At 39.6% G+C, this 16,951-nt stretch overlaps 1 protein-coding gene across 8 annotated transcripts in view; it reads right to left on the reverse strand.

Moving 5' to 3' along the window:
* MAPK10 (mitogen-activated protein kinase 10) overlaps nucleotides 1-16,951 on the reverse strand; it is a 194,297-nt gene that overhangs the window by 125,499 nt on the left and 51,847 nt on the right. The window contains exons 3-4 of one of the 8 annotated variants that reach the window (XM_074823878.1): nucleotides 4,558-4,630; nucleotides 2,149-2,305 (exon numbers count right to left, since the gene is read on the reverse strand). The exons of 6 other annotated variants lie outside the window; for them this stretch is intronic. The gene's annotated coding sequence lies outside the window, so the exon portion shown is untranslated. The remainder of the gene's footprint in view (nucleotides 1-2,148; nucleotides 2,306-4,557; nucleotides 4,631-16,951) is intronic. One more of the 8 variants, XM_074823877.1, reaches the window with a different exon arrangement.

Consider the following 16,951-nt stretch of genomic DNA (forward strand, 5'->3'; position numbering starts at 1 on the left):
AGGCTTCTCACAGAGTCTGGTCTTCTCCGGGCGCAGCCCCCTGCTCCAGCGTGGGGTCCTCCCCGGGCTGCAGGTGGCATCTGCTCCACCGGTGACCTCCATGGGTGCAGGGCACAGCTGGCCCTCTCACCACGGGCTGCAGGAGGGTCTCTGCTCCGGCACACCTCCCCGTCCTCCTCCTTTCTTCCACTGACCTCAGTGTTCACAGAGGTGTCTCACTCACGTCTCCTTCTCACAACTCCCACTCCTCCTTCCAGGTTCCCCTTCTTAAATATCTTATCACAGAGGCGCAGCCACCGTCGCTAATTGGCTCGGCCTTGGCCAGAGGCGGGTCAGACTTGGAGCCAGGGGAGCTTCAAGAAGTTGTAGCCCCCTCCCCTGCTACCAAAACCCCCAGCACACACACAAACCCAACACAGTCTCAGAAAGACTATTTTTGTTTTGTATTAAGCACATACATCCTATCAAAAATATAAAAGAAATTACTTCTGTGGAGGCATGGAGCCTGCATGCTTCAGCCTAGATCCTCCCCCCATTAGCCATAAACTGTCAGCCTCACCATTTCAGTGATGCTTGTTGCTTGTTGGTTTGCTGCTGGAGCTGTTAGAAAACCCTGATACTGAGCGATGTTTCACTAGACATGAAGTGAAAAGGGAACAAAGGCTTTTGCTTGTACTAATCTAGACAGAACAGGAACTTCTTACTAAGCACAGGTTCACTCTGTCTTGCATTTTGGGCTGCCATCAACTCTTCTATGACACAGATTCACAGGAAATTGTGTCAATTCTCTACCTCATGTAGAGGGGTATGAACAGACCTGGATGTTATTATAACAAAGCTGCTTCCAACAAAATTAATTCCTGGTACAGGCTCTGCACCAGTGTTCCCATGCTGATCTGGGAATGATGCCAGGCAGAACAGCTGGAAGAGCATTAACGTCTCCTCTCCAGTATCACTCAAGCATTGCTTAATGGCAGATCATCTTAAAATTACATACTGGGGACCCAAGAATGGAAATGTATCCTTTTTTCCTATATCCCATGCATTCACTCAACATGCAGGCCACAGTTATAGCTTCAGCAGGGCTAGTACTTAGGAATCTAAGTTCACCCAGTCACATTTTATCTCGAAATTTATCAAAGTAAAAAAAAAAAAAAACCAAACCCAACAAACCAAGTTAAAACAAGAAAACCACTCACCAAGTGAGAGAAAAAAAAAAAAAGCAGCTACTTAAGATACAAGAATGCTTTGTGATTTTCTGCAGCTGTTCTCAGCATTGCTTAGCAAATGAATTTAACACAGAATGTCATACAGAACTATTTTTAGTCCTTGTTAGTGTTTTAGCACATTATCATGATTAATCATTGTTAGCATATTAATGTACGGGCACTTGAAGATGAACAGTCACATTGTGCTGGGTACTGCTAACTCATCTTTTATATTATCATTTACACTATTATTATATTCTATTTATACTATAATACTGCACATCTGTGCTACATAGAAAAGAGTATTATAAGTGTATTAAGATCTTGATTTTGCAAAAATTTAAGTACAGGCCTAAAGGAAATATCATTGTGTGCAATGTCCTCTAGACCACAGAGATAAACATGTGCATAAGGCTTTGCATAGGATCCACAGCTGCACGGTCATGCTCATGGAAGGGAAGTAATATTGGAGTTAGATTTAGAGGTGAAACTTCACTGTAAGATACACAGCTAAACAGGTCAGGTCTACAGTATACAGCCTACCTCACCCACAAGCTGTCCAGGCTTAGAGCTATCATGCAAAATGTCATATTCATTCAGTGTTTTTTTTAAATGTTCATTGACTGGTCAAATAAAAACCAGCTCTGTCATAACACTCACAGGCATTTTTCATAAATTAAGTCTTTTGTCACAGTCAGTTCTCCCTCACAGGAGACATACTACAAACAACAAACTACAGAACACCTTTAGAACATGTTTCTTTTCCTGTCGTGATTCTCTTCCTATTACTTTGTCTCCATTTTTACAGTATATTCATCACAGTGTAATATAAACATTTCACAAACATGTAACATCTCTTAGTACTTCACTTCTTTTGCAGGGATTTTCCTTTTTATTAAGCTTGTTTTCATCAGTAATTAGGTGGCTCCAGATGCCTTACCAGGGATTGGATAGTCTGACAGTGAAGTTTAACATTTTGTCCAGATGACACACTTGTAATTGTTCTGAGGTCTTCCCGGGGAGAGCTGCAAATCTGGCCACTACTGCTCAACAAATACAGCCTGGTGAAGTTTCACCTCTGTCCCAGTGGAAGACAGCTGTCAAAGGAGTTAAAGATATGCAGGGTTAAGAAAGTCTGGGTCTGAGTCGGGACAGTTAGCTCATCTTCCATTTTACCATGCTCCAATTCAAAATAGCACAGATACCATGAGCAAGGGACAACGAGTGTTCCGTTTTCTCTCAATAAACTAGCTGTTTTCTTTCAAACCCTCTGCAGCCTTTCTAAGGTCAGTACTTTCACCCATTGGTATACTCTGTTGGATTAAAAAAGCCTGGAGGTCACTACAGTGCATTGCGATAGTCAGTGACTGCAATGTCCTGTTCAGCTCCAGGTAGAGAACATTTCTGTAGCTGTGGACCTTTGGGTATAGAGAATAGTCCAAAAGGCAAATAAACAAGCCATACATTATTCCTTAAATGTGCCATTACACAAGAATAAGGAGTCCACATCCTGGATGTTCTTTCTGCACAGTAGTGAAGGCTTACAGGAAAGGGAAAATTCCTTATTTGGAGAAATAAATAAACCTTCTGAGGAAAGGTAAATTAAAACCCCCAAAACATCAGTGTTGAAATACTCAAGAGTAGAATTTTAACCAAAGCAATCAATAAAATCTTATCAACTGCATATCCGTGAGGAAAGAGTACGTTAGAAAGATGTATTTTTATCCGCTCTTTAAGAACAATATCAACACTTCAATTTCTACCTGACTCATGAAATTACAATAGCTGTTTACCAGCCTAACTTTTTTTTTGGGCCTGCCAACTATACATTCAATCTTCCACTTTTGCCTTTCTGTCCTGAACAATTGTAACAAATTTTATAATCTAGAGAATGGGGGAGCGGAGGGCAATGGCAACCAACAGCTCTGCAACTTCTCCCATTAACTTATTCTACAGGCTGCTTAACCTACAGACAACTTGGCAAAATAAGCACTTCAGACCACTATACGGTGTATTTACCTCCATATGCCCTTTGTCTTCTACAAAGCGTTGTACTGTATGCCACATATGATTTACAAACAGCTGTTTGAGGCCTTTAAGACATCCTTAGGTGTCAGTGAAAAACAAGGGAGCATTTGTACATTCAAGAGCCTCCACATCTTTAAAAACAGTATCCACAAGCATGCTCTGCTTTCTACACTGTCATGGAAGAGTAAGCCCATGTCATAAACCACTGTGAAAAGCCAAGAATAGAAGATTAATAACCTTTCCTTTCCTTTTTTCCTTACAAATGCTTTTATGCTTTTCCCACCATTTTGAGTTAAACTCTGGAATTCCTGGTAACAGATATATAGAAAATACTGCTAAAGGAGACACCAGTAAATTATCCAGTCTATATTCCTGCCCAACATCAGGATCAACTGTAATTATTTCTGACAGATATTTTCATAACTTGTTCTTCGCCATGGAACATGCCCTTGCAAATTTACTTTTCATTCTGTGGAGTAGTTCCTGTTTGCAAAGAATAATATCTGTAGCATCAGAAGAACAGTGCTCAACAGAATGCTAGGCTTACAAAGATATAAAAGGATTCACAGAAAATTTATATACTCTGGGCCAAATTAACCTCTGGTAGAAAGGTTAAGCAGGGGTATGCTCACCTTCATGATGAACCAGTATATGCCCTCTATAAAACTTTGAGAGTTTTATCTGTTAATGAAGAGCCTGTATGTTTAGTATACTCTTGTGTCAGTTGCTTTACACACGCCAAATATAATTTTAAACAGCCACTGCATTTGAATTACTGTAATCTGATGAAACAGGTCTAAGCAACCCGAACAGAAGAGCTCAATGTTTCATTAAAGTCAAGGAGTTTTCTTGTCTGCTTCACAACAAGCAGAGAAACTACAGCCAACAAGACTTGATCTTCTGACCCAAAGCACTTTTCCACCACATTTGCACTGGGTTTAAAAACTCTGAGAGTAAATGCCTTTGCATGGTCATTTACCCCTGGATTTTGAAAGTCTGTCAGACATGGACTATAACCAGTAACTGTTTATGGTTGGTTTGCTTGAAGTGGGAGTGGGGGTGTTGGTTTCGTTTTGTTTTTAAATTACCAGTGTCACTTCAAAAGTAATCATAGTTACTATCAATTTCTGCTCAACATGGGATAGGTGCCTACTCTGAGAGCTCACAGAGCATCTCTGGAAGATACAAGAAAACACATGGCAGCTGAAAGAGCACCTTACTGCAGCACATTTCCTTTGTATGGAGATGGCCCTTAACACTCCCCACAGCATTTTCAAGGCCCAGCTTCCATGAAGTGACACTAGTGTTGCTCAGTGCGTACCTCATGAGGGACTGTCAGAAGATTTGGCAATAGAACACCACTGGCTTAGGTTCACCAGAGATGAATCACAGACCTGGAACAAGATGAGTGAAACAACCATTGCACACTGTCGAGCTCAGCAAGGGTGAAAATTCATAGCACTATTTCATATCCACCATATAAGAAACTTAAGGTTTATATTTTAGACCTTACAACAGGATCCAAGCAGGACAGGTTATTTACGTCCTGGGATCATGTGATGTCCTACTTGTAGGAAATCTCCAACACAAGAAGTATTTTATTTTGCAGCTAGTACAAGGGATGTACACGCCAAGCAAACCTCAGCCACAGAGATAATCTTCGCAGCTTTGCACTGCTACTGTTAACTCCTATAATCTTTTTAAGATGATACCACTCTTACTAAACAGATGCAGGCATGCAAAAGAAATCATTATGTCTGTTAACATCTCGTAGACCTTAGGAAAGTCACGCAGGTAGCAATGAAACATGCCACAATGAGCAACAGCTTACAAGACCCTTCTCCTTCCAAGGCAGAATGCTTTCATCAAAAATGTGTCACTGTATTTTGCTACTTAGCAATTTCATTAATTCGGAGACATGTTTCAGAATAATTTCTCTCCCCTTCACTTCTTCGGGGATTTTTTCTTTAAGAGAGATTACTCTCTCTAAACCAGACACTGCCTTTTGAAACATGAAGTTTTATTTTATCACTTGCCTCTGTCTCGTTTAAAACATGTATTATCATAATTGTAGCTCCTTTGTCTCTGTATAATCCAAATAATGTCTGAAAGCCTCTCAATAAGAATGCTGGTGCTTCATTTCAAGCAGCAGCTCCTACCTCAAAGATACACTGAGAGTAAAATAAATTCACATTTGTGGGATATTATTCCCACATGACTGCAGAACAACCCAGTCAGTCAGTCAGTCACAGAAGGGTGGATGACAAGTAACCATTCTTCTGTGACAAATGCATCCATTTGTCCTGTAGTAGAACATAGTTTCCCCAAAAGTAACAGCCATATACTACCAGTGAAACAATTTTATTGCATTACAGACAGGACATTAGTTCTCGACTGATTCTATTATTTCAGTGAGTTTACAAATTAAGCCTAATTCATTTAGTAGAATTGCTTCATACTTAAAAATCAGGCAGTATTTGCTGTCAAACTGACATTTGAAAGTGAAGCACTAAGCACATAGTGAAATGTCTGGGATTTTGGGGAGTTGGGGCTTTTTTTGACTTGAATCATTAGAGAAGATCATCAGATCCTTTTCTAGACTAGCCAGCATGTGCTGTTCAATAGTTAATCAATCCTGAAGAGCATTCAGCCACGATGTAAAAAAATCTCTATCTTACTGTTAAGCAGGATGCAGTTTATCAGTCCATATGTTGAAAGAGGCGTTGTACAGATGAAATTCACAGCACCAGCAACAATGAATTGGATGTTTAAAAAGCTCATCAAAGCAAGATGGACACCTCCAATTCTCAATCAGAAAGGCCCATTAAACCAATCACAGAAAGACATTTCCATTTCCAAGACCTTTTAGTGGATTCATGCCTAGTCCCGGCTGCATTTCAATGAAGCTAAAAATAAAATGACATGTACACTACATCAGCTCGACAGTAGGAGCACTTCCATGACTGGGAATGGAAAAGACAATTTCTGAAGCAGAACTTCTCAAAGACTTGCAGAGTCAGCAGAGCACAAAGCAGCTGTCACTGTTGACGGGATAGGAACTGAATTTATAAGAAGTCTACTTTGAGTTAGGAGAGGGAAAACGGAGAAAAGGAACGTGACCATCGCAAGTCCACAAAATTTACCACAAGTCTTTTCTGGAGAGATTCCAAAGATGTAATGGAAGGCCAATTTTAAAACCAAACACCACCAGTAGAGAAGCAGAGTTTTGTGGTCATTATAAATAATCCTCAGCAACAGAAATGTTTTACTCATTTGCATAAATCCACAGCATGGTGTAGCCCTTCCAACTTCAGGTGTGTGCTGTTCTCAAAAGGATATGAGCCACTGTCCAATATGACCACCCTTTGCCTATCACCTTTGCTGCTACTGCTGACAACTCTTATCACAAAGTCCAACGGTATCTGTTGCTCTTTTTAAAGTTTCAGATTAAGAATTTTAACTTTCATTTAAAATAATTTTCTCTCCCTCACAGTTGCAGAAAGACAGCAGAGAACACACTCAACAGCCTCAAAAGATGAAAAACAAGAACAAAGATTCTGCATTTTAAAAAAAAAAAAAGATATCCAATAATTTTTTGAGACTTCAACTTATGATTTATGAGTGCACGGAGAGAAAAATCCACTTTGCAAATGAAAGACAGACCTAGGCATATGGTTATTTAACCAACCTGCAGCTATAAATTCTTGTCTTGAAAAGATTCCTTCCTATAATATCAGTATTTAAAGGAAACTCTACCAGTTATTTCAGTGGAAGGAAAAGCAGTCATTGGTGACTGGTATCAATCACTGCTAGTAAAGGATAAATGAAAAATGAAATTTTTCACTATACAAGAGTTTCTTTATCATGATTGTTAAAGTAAAGGACAGAGTAAGTGAAGAATCCAAACAAAGGCATGCAAGTAGGGTGTGCAACTAATCTGCTGAGAAAGTTACCACCAAAATGAAAGTCTGCAGCATTAATTAAGGGTTAGCTTGGAATAATGCAGAGCCAAAATAGAGACAAAATCTCATCTACACTGCAACCATGAGCTCTGCAGTGCAAATGTTTTTAAAAACATTTAAAAAATGTTTTTATAATATGTTTTTAAATATTTTTAAAACATGTTTTTTAAAAGCAATGTCTATTGCAGCCCTTATGAATTCAAACAAGCAAAGCGTGTGTGCACGTGCGCACTCTACTGAAATCTTCTTGGCTTAATCTGAAAAAAATTGCATATGAGAAGGAGGAACTGTAGAGCACTGTCTTATAGGAGAGCATTTTATTTGTCAGAAATTACTCCAGTGTATCAGAGACACTGTGTAACAAGAGATTTCAATGTAATTATTCTTATGTAAATGTGACAAAATGACACAGAACACTGAAAAAGTGCAAAGACCTGCATGAAAAATGTGAGACATATTTTCAATAATAAGAAATGTCATTCCAGTCTCTCTAGACAACTTTTCAGATATTACGAAGTGTTGAACTTCAAGATCTTGTTTACCACACTATTGTCATAACAGTATTATTACAAGAGTATCATATTGTGTATTGTATAATACACCTATTACAATATCAAACCCCAAATAAATAAAAGACAAAGATAAATAATATTTAACAAGAACAATGAAAGTGTTATCAAACAAATTCTGCCTGAATATTGTAAGCAATCAAATTTATGTCCATTAGAATATCCAGAAATACTGTCCTGCAGACGCAGTCTTGTACAAAAGTTTCCACTGCATCATGGTGTTGCCAGGGTTAGGGACCTCACACAATGGCCATGCCTAAACCCTGATACTTGCTGGGATACTTGATGTTGCAACAACTGACTGGAATACAACTTACACGTTCTCTGGTTAATTCTTCTCTCAAATGCTGACCCAAGTCAAGTATCCAAGTATCCAAGTAGCTAATAATGGGAAACCTGGTGATCAGAATTAATGCTAAATATTTAGGCAAGAATTTGAGAATCCTAGAATGGTTTGGGTGGAAAGGGACCTCTAAAGACCATCTAGCCCATTCCCCCTGCTGTGGGCAGGGACATCTTTCATTAGATCAGGTTACTCAAAGCCCCATTCAAGAGTAGGTTCAATGTGAAAGCAGACTACCTTTCACAAAGATAGTTTTAATAATTTGTTGAGTTCATCTTTACATTGTCCTCTTCTATTGAGATTACACAGGAGTTTTCACCAAGATTCTATCAGCTTTCTCTGTACAGTGGGTATTATCCAATCCCTCCTTGAGTGCAAATTCTTAGTGTCTACAGGAACATAAGCTGTATTTCAAACTGCAATGCAGAAAAAGACAAAAGAATCCCTCAATAGCCAGCATATTTCTCATCAGACAAAGCATATGCATGGAAAACAAACCATTAATGTCTTCAGACACTAGACACATATGCAACTGTTACCTGAAGCAAAGTATAGACACACCACTACCTCTGAAAGGACCATAGCTTTTGGCAACATAGAGACAGTAAGTTGAAAAATGTATCCATATTAACCAGAAATTCTCGTTTCTTTACCTACTACGCAATATCAAGTATAAGGAGTTCTGTAGGCAGGCAAAAATAACTATCGTAATTGGCTCAGTAACCTTTCCATAAAGAAATGGATCACAAATGCACTCTTTGCAAATTTATTAAGGTACACAGGAAGAATTCAGTTAACATTTTTCTCAAATTCAGAGGGGTAGCTATTTTAATGCCATTCTTGGATTTAGTACAGCTACTTCTCCCTGCATACTGCTCGATCACTCATGCTAGAAATGAATCTACAGCTCTTCCACCTCTACAGTCAAATGAAGCACATCAGATGGCAATATATTTAAAAACCTCTCTGACAGAGAGCAAGCACGGGGCTTTGTCCTTTACCTCTTTGTACTGTCAGGTATGCACATTCTTGATGCACTTGAGCTCATCAAAAAGTTCAAAACAAAACAAAAAACAAACCCTTCATTAAAATTCTGGCTGCACACTGCCATTGCTGCAATTGTATGTGTCACACAGGAGGACATTGTGAAGTTTAACGACAGATGAATAAGGACATGAGAGCCAACTCCTTTTGAAAAGGCAGGGTTTGATAGCTTGGATCTTTTCTCTGTCTTGTACTGGACCTGGACACTAAATTCAAATGCTTTCAGGTCTCAGGGAAACCCAAACTTGTATCATGAATCCAATGTCTAAAGCCAGGTCTCACACTATCTGTTGCAATATTGAAAGCAAGCCTGAGTTCCAAAATAGGTTTAGCATTCTTGCATTAAATCATTAGTATGTTCAGAGTGCTGTGGCTTCAGCTTAAGTATGTAGAGCACACAAGTTTTGAACAAGCCATCTTGGGCATTGTTAACACAGTAACATGATGATGAGCAACAACAGCTGGGCATAAACACATTTTTGCTGCAGTTCATAGTGAGTACCTGTGTTGGGTTCGTGTGGTGGGGTTTTTGGTAACAGGGGAGGGGGCTACAGTGGTGGCCCCTGTGAGAAGCTTCTCAAAGCTCCTTCAACTCCACATTGGACCTGTCTCTGGCCAAGGATGAGCCAATTAGTGATGGTGGCTGCATCTCTGTGATAAAGTACTTAAAAAGGGGAACCTGAGAGGGGGTTGGGCCTGGTGAGGAGGAGTTATGAGAAGGACACCTATGCAAACACCGAGGTCAGTGGAAGGAAGGAGGAGGAAGGGGAGGAGGTACACTGAAGCAGAGAGCCCCCCTGTATCCCGTGTTGGGAGGGCAGGGCTCCTCCCCCAACACCCATGGAAGTCACTGGTGAAGCCGATGCCCACCTGCAGCCCATGGAGGACCCCACACCAAAGCAGATGTCTGTGCTCAAAGAAGGCCGGGACTCTGAGGGAAGAAGCATCCCCTGCTGTTGTAGCTTGGTGCTGGGAGGACTGCAGCCCATGGTGGGAACCCATGCTGGAGCAGCCCAGGAATGGCTGCATCCCATGGGAAGGACTCACACCAGAGAACATTCATGGAGGACTGTCTCCCATGAAAGAGGAGCCACGTGGAACAGGGGAAGAATGTGCGGATTTTCCCCCACCCACAGTCCCCCCCTAGGTGGAAGAAGCAGCAGGAGTGACTGTAAACCCCATCCCCTGCCCCCTGCACCGCTGTGGGGGAGGAGGGAGAGAAATCGGGAACAAAACTGAGCCAGGGAAGAAGGGAGGGGTAGGGGAAGGTTTTTTTAAGATATGGCAATGCTTCTCACTGTCCCACTCTGTCTGTTAAGTGTTGGTTTTGTTAGCATCTGAATTAAATTGATGTTCTTTTTCTTCCCCTAATGAGTCTGTCTTTTACCCATGAACATAATGGGTGAGTCATCCCTCTCTGTCCTTACCTTGATTCCTGAGCCTTTTGTTTCATCTTCGCCTTCCCAGTCCAGAGCGGGAAGGGGTGAGTGAATGGCTGTGTGGTGCTCAGTTGCCCTCTGGGCTCAAACCACAACAGTTCCCTACTGCTGGGACTCCACCTTTCTCAGCACCCAAGTTAGATAATTTAAACTAATTTAAATTAAGCTGATTTACATTAAACAAAAATTAAATAAAGGAAAGGGTGAGTTCTGTACATCACACAGTCTACCTAAAGCATATAGATACTTCAAAATAATTTGTTTTTTCCTGAACGTCATGTATAGATAAATAGTTTACGTAACTGATAATTGTGTTAAAAATAGGAAAAGATAAATATTAAGATAGTAACTAGTAAAAATAATAAAAGAAACAAAGAAATGAAAATAGGCAAAGTAAGATCCACAAATAACAAATCTGGAAAATTAAATGATATCTGCAGTGACTAGACACAGGAGAAAATGGGGAAAAAAGACGGATCAGTGTTGTAGTATTTTAGTCTTAGTAATACCAAAAAGGCTGGCTAGTCAACAGAAATGGACAGTAACGTCGCAACATTACAACATTGCCTAATGAGATAAAATATTTGCCATATGAATCTGTATGGATGCAAATGTATCTGTAAGGCTACATTTATTTTCTATCAAAACAAAAGATACTGTGAACAAAAGCTCCAAGACAACAGAGTCTAATAGAATGAAAGAACTGCAACTAAACATATACAAAGGTAAGCAGTAGAAGTATGAGGCTAGACCCAACTCATCTCAAGATAGCCAAAAGGAATAGGCTCTACAATTACTTCAGGTTTTAATAGAGGCTACAGTTTAACATGCTTAGTAGAGAAAGTACAAAATGGGTCACTGTGAAACTAAATTTTCAAACAAACAAGAGCCAGAAGGTAGTAAATAAAAGGCAAGAAATTAACATCTATAGTCTCAGCCTGGAGAAGACTTACATATATCTTCCGAAAGGCATTCACACTCAGCAAGAACAAGCTAGCAGTGGAACAAAGACAAGATAAATCTTCCTGTACATTCAGATACTGACAGCAATTGTTGACCCCTGCCTTCCCTGAATATCAGTGTCATTTTGTCTTTGGATATTTATTTATATAAAATACAAAATTTCTTAATCTTGTAACAGAGAATCTTTCTATGATTGATATAGGCGGAATCATTTTTTGTGCCAGTTCAGTAACTTCATTTCTGATTATATAACACATTCACAATCTTTAAAAAATGACTGCAGGTCACACTTTGTCTGGTACTGAGCTGGTGTATTCAATAGATACCTTTCTACTGATTTCACTGGGCTTTGAATTATTTCATTAAATGGTGTTCTAGTTTGCAGTAAAGGCCTCATATTTACAGTGCCAACCTAATACCTTTCAGTTATGTTTTACAGTCCAGATTCAGTGAAGTAATTAGTCTACAGCATTCTAGTTCCCTGATAGATGTGCTTAAGCAATTTTGTAATTTTAAGACAAGTTATCGCCACTCTAATATTCTGTAATATCCAAGAGCAACGAGCCACATATTAGTCAAAGCTGCATAATACAAAGCAAATGAAAATAAATTAGAAACTACTAGTTATTAACATCTTAACATAAATCACTGTGACATTACTGACAAAGCTGCAGCACTGGGCCATTGGCCTAGTTAATGACTAGAGGAAAGAACCAATGCCATAGCGGAATGGACAATGTTGTTCAACCCTGGCACTCACAGTTCCTCTTGTGACACAGTGAATAGATGCAGTCTGAGTCCTACTACTGTGGAAGCAGCTGGCGCACTTCTCTGGGCAGCAACAACAAGGGCAAAGCCACTTGGTGAGTCTCCATCCTCCCCTGATTGTACGCTGCTGCCAAAAGCAGGTAGCTAATACTCACGTTTTTATGGTGAACTGTTTGTTATTTGGTAATTTCTTTTTTTTTTTTTTAAGCCCTTAACTCTCAAGTCATGTAAAGACCACAGACTCATCTTTCATTAAGTTTGTGTTGCACAATAAAGTCACACACTTTAATGAAGTATATTATATAATCTTATTTATTACATGAGATATATCTTTAACTATATCACAAATAGATATTATGATTTTAATTTATATATACATGCCTTTTCTGCTACCAGGGTTCTAGAGTTTAAAATGCAAAATTAAATGGTACAAAAAGTTTAAAAACATTACTGAGAGCAGATGCTGCACCCACAAGTGTGGAAAAGCACAGCGGCTACATAGATGAGATTATAAGAAACAGCATCATGTACAGCTGCCTTTGATGTCCCCAAAACAAGACACTAAGTTAGATTCACCAAGTAAGTTTTTTGTTGCTGGACATCTGAAGCAAAGCCCACTCAACATCACTCACCTAGCATCTCCAAAAAAAAAACCCAGCCCCACCACAAACAAACCATATACAAGTCAGATAAAAAGGTCTGCCACTGATGATTTTCAAACTTGCATTTCTAAGCCCCTTTCACAATCTCAAAGGAATCTTTCTTAAGATTTTTTTAATAACTTGAGAATGTAATAATGTAACTATAAAAGCTGTTGCAGGGCTCAGACTATCAGACATAGTTAAATACTACCTCACCCTCTTGGTGTCAAGATCTGCATGAAGCATAGGTAGAGAAATGTGAATGAACAATAGAGCTCTTGAAGCTCTGTCTCCTCTTCCACCCTTTGAAAAGTTATTTTGCATAAGAAAAGCAGCACAATATCTAAAAACTGAAATATCAAAGTGAAATTACTGGTTCATATTTCATTTTACCTTGGACCATAATCCCAGTCTCCTCTGAGTTCCTTTCACTGTCTGGTTCTCATCATCTCTTGATGTGGTTACTCTTTACCTCTTTGAGGTATGTGGTAACACGTGAATACTGACTGATTCAGGGACTTCTTTTGTAGGTGTGCTGTGACCTTGTACATGCTAAACAAGATTAGATTCTTACTACTTGGAACAATGAGTGAGGCTTCAAGCACAATCAGAAGCAAAGCACTACAGAGCAAGGTTGTATTTCCATGTAGCTGCTCTTTGTTCGAGAGCCTCTCTAAGACAATACCTGACGTGCCTGAGAAATAACAACTCACAATCAAAGTATGTTTGAAAGTTCTCTATATTTTTTCAAGAGAGAAAGAAAAACACCCACCAAAACACAGCTAAGCTACCTGTTTGTCTACTACATCTGGAGTAGTTTTCAAAAGACTCAAGGTTAAAGTATGTATTATAGACATTAGTAAGAAAATCATACCTGTTACTATACCACACCTTCTAGAAAGTTAAAAAAGCAAGGAAATGACATAGGACTGCACTGGAGTTCTGTAAAACCGGTGACTGCTACAAGATTTGCCTCTTGACACACTCACTGCTCATGCAGCTAGCTCATACTTCCCAAGGGAGAGCCATGTCTGGTGTTAGCTCTTACTAACCGCAACTGCATAGCACATTAGCTCATTAAAACTACATAGGAAACATTAGGGTGGACAGTCGCAGACAAGCTCCATCATGCCCCTGATTCCATTTCCTCATCTAATTCTCATCTGTCTGGGACTTGAGGGCAAGCAAGACACAATGAAATTAGAATTAGTTACCTACCTCACTTTAAACATTACCAAAGGCCCATCACACCACATTCAACTGTGCCACCTGATTACGGCCTCTCAATACATACCAACATAAATCAGATTGGAACATATGAAAGAATGGCCTGAAGGACAAGGCTGCCAACTTGTGATTTTGCAACTCTAAATTGACTTTAGCAACAAGTCCTATGGTAATGATGAGCAGGTGACACACAGTATGATGGCTTGATCAGATCCAAACAGTTCCTTGCTGTATCCCATTCCATTACTTCCCATAAGCCAATTATTTCCTCTGCATAAACTACACTAGCACAGCAATGAGCCCCAAATAATAAATGCTGCTAAGAAATGTGGTAACGCTGAAGTTTCAAGGCTATAATCAGATTGTTTTCTTCAGCCAATAATTTTATTTTAGGTTGCATTCAGTAGGAAGAGGCAGGTCAGTCAGAAATTTAGTTGGTTGACCCAGATACCATGCACCTTAGTTAAACATTAGTCAGTTACTTTTTACATCTTTTTTTCATGGATTTATCTTCCTGGACAAAACTTCATTCATATGTATGCTTGCAGTTGACATATTGAGACAGAGATCGCTATGTATGCAATATTCAATGTGCAGTATTTATAGTATTTTTAGCGTGTTTTTCTACACAGTTTCTAAAGATGCATTTTCACTGGCTTAAAAAAAAATGCTTTTCAGTTCAGAAATCACAGGTTACAGTGACTGAAGAGAGTTCTGTCTCAGTAATTCCAGCTGGCTCCTCCATCAGTACAACATAACATGACAGCTTTCACAATGCATCACCTTCCTTAAACACAAACGTTATCATTCTGAAGTACTGCCAAGATGTTTGGCACAGTTGCCAGTCTGGATTATAAGGAGCAGACCACTACAGCAGTGGCTTGCTCAGAGCAGAATGCTGTTTGGGCAAATACATCTACCCTTCTGCAAAAAATCAAAGACAACAGGTAAAGTAACAGTCACAACCATGGTAGTCATCTACCAATGATACACACAGCAGGTAACCTTCGGTGATAAAACCAGGAGCATCAGCTGTTAATGCTCTAACCTCACTACCACCAGTGCGGTTTAGAGGCTCAGCCTGGTCCTAAGCAATTTTAAGAGAGAGTCAGAAATGAGCTATTGCTGAACACATTCATCACCCACGCTCCCGATGTTATGATTTCTAGGACTGATTATAATGTCCCACTCTATCACCTACAATATATCCAGCCTGCCATCTAAAGCTACCTGTGGGTTAACTGGAGTTATTTACTTTTATGAATATTAGCAATAAAATCTGTTATTTGTCTGGATAACTAGCTGTATCTTTCACTGAATTTGTTATTAAGGATACAACACAATACAACAGTTGAACAAGACGTAAGCTATTGCCATGGCATAGCACCACACACTTTCACAGCTTTCAGAGCAAGTACTAAATGCTTCAGCTGGAAAGCTCAGTTACTGCTTCATTGCAGCTGAAGGCAGGCGTAGCTTTTTGTGGCAATTGCAGTATGAGCAGTTCTTTGTAGAGCAGTCGCATCCGAAAAGACAGGATCTATGCCCTGGAGAGCTGTTTATCCAAAATGGCAATACATAGCACGATAATAAAGAACAAACATGAAACAGACAATGGCAATGGCAACTAGAAAGCTGAAAATACGTATTGGTTGAATCAACAATGGATCTATACATTTCATTTTTTAATGCTTTATTATCATATAATTATTATTGCTATTAATCACGTTAAGACTCCTATTTTTGCTACAACAATCAAAAGGGCAGGTCAGTGCTTTGCTGAGAAAAAAATGAGGCACCTTTCAGGTGTTGTTTGGGGCTGTCTGGCTTACTCCCATTTCTCCTCACCCCAAAAGCCTGTACAAATTCACTGCCAGAGTTCCCAACTCACTAAACCAAATGGTTTAACAAGCTGAAGGTCGCAATAAGCAAGATTTCCCTAGCTACTGCCTTCATATCAGATACTTTGGTTGATGTGAGCTGCCTGTCAGCCAGAGCTATAGCCTGTAACATCATCACACAGCCTGAAAACACAAATACAGTGAAAGATTAGGTCAACAAGTTGTTAGTGTTCTCATACTGATAAATGTCAAGCTCTCAGTGAACTGGTAGACCAAAAAAAAGTCAAAATAAAAAAATTAAAATCCTTTCTTCCACAAAACAGAGGGGGTAAATAGTTTTGGTGTTTCTTTTCCCAAGAGAATGTCTCTTGAGCATCTACCACCAACAAAGCAAATCTCTCTTCCAAAATTTAATGAAGCAAACAAAAGGGTTCTTTAGAACCCTGTGTCCCCTTCCCCACCTCTCAACCCTGACTGTTTGCCAAACCCTGAGAGAACGTTTGTCTCTATTCCTTTCAAATTTGCTGAATGTGCTAACCTACCGCATCCTACTGGTAACTCTTCATTTTCTCATCACAAGAAATGGATACGCTGCCAGACTACAGAAAGCTTTCTGTGGTTTCCATTTCTTTCCTCTTCCCTCTTGCTAAACAGCACACAATCTCTCTGAACACCAAGCTCCATACCCCATTTGCTTCTGTCACTGCCACACGGTGGTGCCCAGTACAGCCAGTCTGCTCACGACATGCTGCCCAAGAACATGCCTCTTCTCCAGACTTTTTTCTTTATTGTTACAGTGTCACCTGATTTTGAAGGTCACGTAAAAAGAGCACACACATTGGGTATTTCTTTTTAAAGAGCAGCTTTCCTCATGGTATAGGCATGTTTTCCAGAAACGACACCTTTGTGTTGTCTACA

Source organism: Strix aluco, chromosome 4 (genome assembly GCF_031877795.1).
Source record: "Strix aluco isolate bStrAlu1 chromosome 4, bStrAlu1.hap1, whole genome shotgun sequence".
Lineage (NCBI taxonomy): Eukaryota > Metazoa > Chordata > Aves > Strigiformes > Strigidae > Strix > Strix aluco.